The following is an 8,836-nucleotide window of genomic DNA, read 5'->3' on the forward strand; positions in this document are numbered from 1 at the left end:
GGAACTGCTCAGTTATGAAGCTGCACAGCTTTGTCGAATATATAGTGGCAGCGACTGGGTACTGCACATCCACACCCACACCCTAATGATTTGAATAGGGGACAGATGTGCAGTACCCAGACGCGGCCACTATACAGTCGACAGAGTTGTGCAGTGCAGCTCCGTAACTGAGCAGTTCCGGCTGCCGCCAATACCGGGTACAGCTGATCATTGGGGGTGCCAGGTGTTGCACCCACACCGATCAGACATTGATGTCCTATTCTAAGGATAGGCCATCAATGTTAAAGTCTTGGAAAACCCCGTTAATGGCCACACAGTTTACCACTAATTGCTAGGCTGCCACTTTTTCAAAATCCAACTTCAAGTGCAGCCCAGTAAATAGCAGCAAATAAGGGCACTACCAATAAAGCATTTGTAATAGTCTCCCAATTCTTTCCTGAAGCCTAATTAACTTTAGCAGTTTTCCCAATATTATGTTCCCTATAGTCATCTAAAATTGCCCCTTTAGACACCTTAAAGCCAAGGATGGACAAAGGGACATGGAAGCTGCTAAACAGCCCAAGAAGTAAGGGCCCACACAGTCTGCTCTATAGGGCCACAAGTTCTTCTTATTGTGCTAAAAAAGAGTTGAAGGAGCAACAATGTCCAGATGTTCTAATCTGTGATACCACATAAACATGTCTGGTGTATTGTACTGGATGTAGTCATCATTGTCAGGCTGCCAGCTAAAACCTGTATTACTGGTCTATAATCGGCTTATTATTATGGCATAACTCCAGGGCAAAAACACTTAGAATTCAGATTTCACCTTGTTTAATCTGCCCCCCCCAAAACACACTCAAATTCTTCCCTACCTAAGGTACCATCTTGTGGAGATTAATGAAAAGTTTTGCAACTTTCTTATGGATTTTGTTTTTTAATTCCTCTGCTTACTTTCAGTGAATGGGGACCAAAGAGGCTGAAATCCTCTAAAAACCTGATATCACCAGCAGCACACATTCCTCCACTGTGCTGTTACAATGTATCTCAAGTTCAGAGCATTGTTTAGACTGGCTGCAACTGTAACAAACTCAGAGCTGTTAGCGCTACATCTGTTCTGTTTGCTGTTAATGAACAGGAACATTCTTTACATGCACTTTCTGTAATCTACAGCTACAATTGTATCCAGACTCTATAAGTATCAGAAGCTGACAGCAGCACAAATTCCTCTCCTTCCCAATTATGTTGCAATGTATCACTGCAGATGCAATTTTAAGACAAATTGGATCTGGTATCGGTTTGCGATCAGTGAATGGTAACATTTTCACTTCTCACTTCTGAGGATTTGTTACAATCTATCCAGTCCAAGCAATCCAGTGAGAACTAAGGCTAAGCACAGCAGCTGTGCATGCTTCTCCTGTCCCAGTTTACCATAATGTATCAGTGCTGACTGTTTTGAAAACAGAGGATTGTTTACAGTAGACTGGATACAACTGTAACACACCATCAGCAGTGGGTAAAATCCAATCAGGACTCGATTTCTTTCAATACATGGACTACAGGTCTCAGCAAACATGGTATATAAGGTCTTACCAATGAATGGTGGCTGCCTGCAGCAAGGAGGGGCAGGACCTTCCCAGCAAGATAACTACTCACCTCCTACCACAGGAGCAGCTCAGATCTGTTTTTATCGCTAACTACACATCAGGATCAGGTAAGACCCAGCTGCTGACCCTAAACCATATCATACTGCCTGAACCTGCAGAACCGGACAACCGATGTCTGTATATGCAGACTCTCCCCATCAGGTCTGGGTCTGTCTTTCCTTTATATAATTTTCTATTTAGTCTTACTTTCTGTATTAAATGTGTTAATTGGATACATGCCCAGCACGACTGCCCTCAATCTGCATGCTGGATGCATCATTTAATTGCTGTTCTTTTAGGGTACATATAATGGATTTCTCACTTTTTCTCTCTTATTTTGTATATACATGTAGTTACAATATTCCCTGTATTACATTTTCTGTCCTTTAGAATGCCCACATCCTAATTCCTCATATCAAATAATAATTCTTCTGAAATACACTGCTCAAAAAAATAAAGGGAACACTTAAACAACAGAATATAACTCCAAGTAAATCAAACTTCTGTGAAATCAAACTGTCCAGTTAGGAAGCAACACTGATTGACAATCAATTTCACATGCTGTTGATGGCGGATGCTTTAGTCCAGGTCTGGGAGGAGATCACTCAGGAGACCATCTGCTGCCTCATCAGTAGCATGCACAGGCGTTGTACAGTAGGGAGGTCATACAGGCATGTGGAGGCCACACACAATACTGAGCATCTTTTTCTTGTAATGAGGCATTTCCACTGAAGTGGGATCATCCTGTAATTTGATAATCCACTCTGATTTTGAGTATCATTCCAAATCCAGACCTCCATGGGATATTCATTTGATTTATATTGATAATTGTTATGTTTTATTGTTCTGAGCACATTCCACTAAGCAATGAATAAAAATTTGCAACGGGAATATTTCATTCAGAGATATCTAGGATGTGATATTTTAGTGTTCCCTTTATTTTTTTGAGCAGTGCATAATCATACTGAGGCCACATTCACACTATCAGTATTTGGTCAGAATTTTACATCAGTATTTGTAAGCCAAAACCAGCAGTGGGTGAGAAATACAGAAGTGATGCATGAGTTTCTATTAGGGCTCATACTCACATGTGAGAAACTCAGACGAGTCTCGCACGTCAATACCCGGCACTGCAGCCAGCACTCGGGAGCGGAGCCTTCAGCTGCTTAGAAATATATGCAGCTAAATGCTCCAATCCGAGTGCCGGGTATTGACGTGCGAGACTCGTCCGAGTTTCTCGCATGTGAGTATGAGCTTTTACACTTTTCACACGTCATTAAATTATTTATTTAAATAATTAAAAAACAGCATGGGGACCCCTCTATTCTTGAGAACCAACCTTGCTGAAACTGACAGCTGAGGGCTGCAGCCCCCAGCTGTAAGTTTCGTCTGGTTGGTTCACAAACTGAGGGGGACCCCACATCTGTTTTTTTTTTCATTCTTCTCTCCTGCTCGCTGTTGCCGGCAGAGCAGGAGAGAAGAATGACAGCCACGTTCAGCACAAGCCGCAGGGGAACACATATCCACACGGACACGGATAGCTCCGATACCGGAATTATCTGGACGTGTGAGACTGGCCTTACTCTGCTCCACTCCTGTTTTAGCTTACAAATACTGATTCAAAATACTGAATGTGTGAACGTGACCTTAAAGAGACTCTTGTCGGCACGATAGACTGTTCAAGTGCTCAGTGCACCCTTTGCTTGGTCAAGCATTTAAATACATCTTCCCACCTGCTTGATTTCTATGAAGCCCAAGCTGTCAATCAAAGAAGAGCAGGGGTGGAGATAGATGGAAAAGAAGCAAGTGGAAAGGGGTATTTAAATTATTGATCCCACCGTGATGTATCAAGTGGTGGTACTAGTTTGGACAGTCATTCTGTGCTGACAGTCCCTTTAAAGAGACTTTGTCAGCACAGAATGACTTTTCAAAGCAAGTACAGGCACTTGAAGATTCATGGTGGAGCCAATCCTGTAAATACACCTTCCCACCTGCTTGGCTTCCATTTTTCTCTGTCCCTATAAAACCAAAGCTGTCAATCAAAGAAGAGGGGGGTGGAGATTGAGGGGAAAAAAAGCAGGTAGGACGGTGTATATATAAATGATTGGCTCTGCCATGATGCACTGAGCAGCTGGACAGTTTGAACAGTCATCACGTGTTGACAAAGTCCCTTTAAATCGGACCTGTCATCAGGGCAAAAGTGGCAAATTTTTGTTCCTTTTTTTTGCTAATTTTTATGGTTTCGGCCAAAGAGATGTGGCTCACACGGGTATAATGAAGGGCAGCCTAAAGATACGCCTCTAGAGCATTCTGTGAGCCTTACCCCTTTGGAAACACCATACAAAGTAGCACTAAATAATAAGGACCATATCTCTGGAACCGTATTGCAAATTTAAGAAAAACAAAGACCAGTATACTCGGGGGAGTAGTGTGAATAAAATAACAGCAAAAAAATGGCCATTTTTGAACTGATGACAGATATTCTTTAACAAAAGTCTTGAGAAGTAATGCTGAGCTTGTCTAAGTTGTAGATGGTCTTTCCCTTAGGAATTAATGCCTAAACTACTTCACCAAATGTATAAGTGCTTCTCACTACATTAGAATATCATCCAAAAGTTTATTTATTTCAGTTCTTCAATACAAACCTGGGCTTCCATACCACCTCAGCAGTGCCACAGGCTGATCGCCTCCATGCCACGCCGCATTGATGCAGTAATTGATGCAAAAGGAGCCCTGACCAAGTATTGACTGCATTTACTGAACATACATTTCAGTAGGCCAATATTTCGGTTTTTAAAATCATTTTTCAAGCTGGTGTTATAAAGTATTCTAATTTACTGAGATAATGACTTTGGGTTTTCATTGGCTGTAAGTCATAATCATCAACATTAACAGAAATAAACATGTGAAATAGATCACTCTGTGTGTAATGACTCTATATAATATACGAGTTTCACTTTTTGTATTGAAGAACTGAAATAAATTAACTTTTTGATGATATTCTAATTTAGTGAGAAGCACTTGTGTATGATGGATACAAATTTTCCTTTATCTCTACATAGGTCTAGTTGATAAAGCAAGTACAACTTCACTACTTATATACTGTGGAACCAATTCTTAGTGTCTATAATTATGATTATGTGCCCAGTTTATGATAGATGCAGCTTTTATCCATGCTGCATCATTAGGTCAGACTCTATGCCCAGTACAACTTCATTATTTCTATGTGATGGATATAATGCTAAATATCTGTGCTTTATCATATAGGCATATGTATGATGTAGTTGTAACTGCAGTTTCTGCATTGCACTTACTGATTTCTGCACACTTTAGTAAGATAGATCAGTATTTTTCATATAAATAGGGAAGTGCAATACAACTTCTCTAGATCTGGGATCAATAATTAACCTTGCACATACAGTACTATTCTATTATCTTCACAAGACACTTGCTTATTGTTAACACTCCTATATATCACTTCCAGCTCCCAGCAATGGAAATTAGTAGAAAGCTGCAAGAGTATTTTTAGAACTTGCTGTGTATATCTCATGTCATAAATTATAGATAAAGTAGTTTTCACAATAACCAATCAAGGATGCAATGCTCACTTTGCTATGGCAGGTGATTATTAAAAAGCAGCAATCATATTGGTTGCCAGGGAGAACTTACTTTTTCGTTGTAGTTTATTAAAAGGTTATAAAATGCAAGGGATATTGCAGTCTAGGCAAGTTATCCCTTCATGCATCCACTGCTGGGACCGACACTGACTGTCAGTTAAGGGAACTTGAGTCTCCTGTCAAAAGTCTTATAGAAAACTAGTTACCCTTTATGAGAAGCAGCACTGCAGTATGAAGCAGTTGAAACCTTCATATCAGAGATTTTACAATTATGCGGATTAGGGCAAGCACCCAGTCAGATCACAGCTCTTAAAATCAAAGTGGGACTGGTTGCTATCAAGAACGCTTCGTGTATTTAGGAGTTTCAGATGTTACTTTTTCGCTCCCCTAATAGACCTGGAATCCAATTTGTGACAACCAAGATGCACTCCATTAAAGCTGTCACAGGCAGTGTCTCCCAGCTTTTGTGTACTTCACTGATCATAGGGTGGTCCACTGGTGGGACAATAATCAGATGTAATCTGATGTTCCTGTGGGGAAACGTGAAAGTGTTCAGTTTCCCTGCAGCACACCCAGAGGTGAAATGGAGTATTACATGGTGTCTCTTCAATGCTGAGGGGTAACTACTGTGGAAGCCACAGAAAAGCCCAGATTTTTTCATAATTCCAATAATTCTCTTTGCAGGATATATTGCCGGTAGATGATAGCGCCCCAAAATCGGCAGTAGACCATGCCTTCCATACAGTCCAAGATTCTGCTCATCCAAGATGAAGAAGAAAGTGCAGCCTCCCTCCAGCTTTTCTCTAAGGCGACATGTTATTACCATAGCCTTATCCCCAGGTGCTGGGTGGCAGTGGTGATGGCGGCCATATTGGTCATTGTATTTATGGTGATGTTGCTTCTATGGAATTACAAGTGCATTGTGATCGATCATCTCTGCCAGGGAATTAATGAGTTGGAGACCCCAATATTTACCAATGACTAAATCACGGACAGAAGGAAATCCATTTTACATCGTGTCAACATCAAAGGAGTGAGGGATCTGAAAATGACTGCAGCTGCTCTAAAGTTGGACAGCAAATGTGTGTCTGACAGCTGACAGCTCTGATTCTGGGCCAGTATTTCCACGAGGAAGGAAATTTAGAGGCTGCCAGACCCTATTGATGCCACTTTTCGGGGGGTTAATAAATAACTCTCGATGGATAAAATCCCAACTTTCTGAATCTTTGAGAAATGTGAAGAATATGGAAAACATGGCTGTTTTAGTCCCAAAACAAGAGATACCGCAGCTCAGCCCCCCCATAGCAATTCCAGTTACACCCTGTGACCAGATGTGGCGCTGTTCTAGGAAGAAAGAAGCTATGTTTTTTCTAATCCTGGAAAACCCCTTTTGAGGGCAAGATAATTTAAAAATTCGTCTTGTTCCTTCCTGCAGTCACGTGACCTACCTGTTCAGCACAAAGTGAGTGTCTTCAGAACTCCCACAAGGCACTGCTTTCTCTTGCAGGAATCTAAACTTCAGGCCTGAAAAAAAGAAAGAAAAAAGCAGAATAACATGTGAAAGCTGCGGATCTGGAAAGATATTCAAAACTCAATGTGGATTTAATCTGCGAATATATTGTAGAAAAGTAGAGTGTTCCTGTAAATCTTTAATGTAGTCCTGGAACATGGTGGAAGGGGGTGCCAGATTTTATGCAATTAAAATTATTCAATTTTCAACTTTTCTGTCCTTCTTTGGTTTGTTCAGTGAGAAGGAGTAGAAGTCTAGCTCCACTTATCTCTGGAGGACTGAGCATTAGAAATCCCTCATATCAGTCAGTGTCTCTCTTACAGCAGCAGCTGCCAACACCTCTGGTGCCGCATATCTCTGGGGAAAGCAACTGAAACTCATCAGCCTTATTTGGCTTTTGATGCATGGATTTGGTGGAGGTCTTCAGGCCTAAGAAACATTAAATTGTTAGATTTACAGAAATACATATTGCTTCTACAAAAGCCATAAACATCTTGTATCATCTTTTTGCCAGTGTTGCTGGCACCAGATCTTCATACACTTGCAGAGAGAAACAATGTTCTGCAATTATTTTTCAATATATCTATATATTAGTTGGAATACTGTTTATGATACAGAATGCCAAAACCATCTCCAGAGTAAATGATAAAGTTCTGCCAGCAGCCACCACTAGAAGGAGCTCAGGAGCTTACTGCAGACTGTTATCAGTGACTGCAATGTACAGGCAGTAAGAATAAAGCTCTCCATAGTGGTGACTGCAGAGAAAAAACATCTTATCATGTATCTCTGTATACAAGGAGCTTCCCTACTGGTGGCTGCAGACAGAATCTTATCATGTATCTCTGTATACAGGGAGCTCCCCCTAGTGGTGGCTGCAGACAAAATCTTATCATGTATCTCTATACAGGAAGCTCCCCCTAGTGGTGACTGCAGGCAGAATATTATCATGTATCTCTGTATACAAGGATCTCCCCCTAGAGGTGGCTACAGACAGAATATTATCATGTATCTCTGTATACAGGGAGCTCCCCCTAGTTGTCCCTGCAGGCATAATCTTATCATGTATCTCTGTATACAGGGAGCTCCCCCTAGTGGTGGCTGCAGACAAAATCTTATCATGCATCTCTGTATACAGGGAGCCCCTCTCAGTGGTGAAAGCAGACACATGTTTATATTATTTCTTCCTGCACAGGATTTGAAGCTCCATTTTAGAAATATGGAGGCATTGAAGGTAAATGTTAAAAACATTCACCTGTAATTGTAATTTTCACAGTGTTATGCATGATAGAGGTTTATGGCCCTGTTACATGTGCTCAGTGCAGCCAGCAGAATACAGCAGATGGTGTTATAAATCCAGTCATGGAGCTGATGGAAAAAAAACTCTATGGTGACAACAGAAACAGGAAATGAATTGGTTTAAATTTACTACAAATTCAATGGTCATTATCTAAGCTGCTATGGTATAGTAAATATCATATAGTTAGTCTCTGTTATGGAGCCACCGTTTCCCGATAATATGTAGAACAATCAGGTCTCTAATCTATTCTATTATTTCTAAACACTGTTTTTCGGTGATTCCTTTGTATCCCCGTTCATACTGCACCCACACACACAAATGATACACCATTTGAAAGGTAAACTTGCCCCTTCAGCAAGAAAATAGCCAATCAAACGACACATCCACGATTTGATCACAAAATACAGTGTAAACATTAATTTTCATAAACCTGCAGTAAGGAAAAATGACCTGCAGGTGGCACCACATTACCCCAAAGCAGGGGTCCCCAACCACCGGGCCGTTGCAGTGCCCTTGCCGGTCCGTGGACACAAGGGGAGCCGGGGGGCGGTGCAGCAGCTGATACTCACCCTGCATCCCGCGGCGGCTTCATCCAGCGGCGGCTTCATCCAGCGCTGAGCGGTCACGTGCTACCGCTCATTTAAGGTCATGACTCATGAATATGGACGCCACTCATCTCCCATAGGCGTGGCGTCCATATTCATGGACCTTAATGAGCGGTAGCACGTGACCGCTCCGCACAGGAAGAAGCTGAAGCGCCGCGAGATGCAGGGACGTGCAGCGACGG

The 8,836-nt window shown here is 41.6% G+C and overlaps 1 long non-coding RNA gene across 1 annotated transcript; it reads left to right on the forward strand.

Moving 5' to 3' along the window:
- Positions 1-831: 831 nt before the first annotated feature.
- Positions 832-6,961, forward strand: LOC141067714 (uncharacterized). Its single transcript, XR_012226462.1, has 2 exons — positions 832-1,693; positions 5,927-6,961. It is a non-coding gene; the product is annotated as an uncharacterized lncRNA (long non-coding RNA).
- The last annotated feature ends 1,875 nt before the right edge of the window (positions 6,962-8,836 follow it).

This window comes from Dendrobates tinctorius, unplaced genomic scaffold (genome assembly GCF_039654945.1).
Source record: "Dendrobates tinctorius isolate UK_male_01 unplaced genomic scaffold, ASM3965494v1 ptg000013l, whole genome shotgun sequence".
In the NCBI taxonomy this organism is placed as follows: Eukaryota; Metazoa; Chordata; class Amphibia; order Anura; family Dendrobatidae; genus Dendrobates; species Dendrobates tinctorius.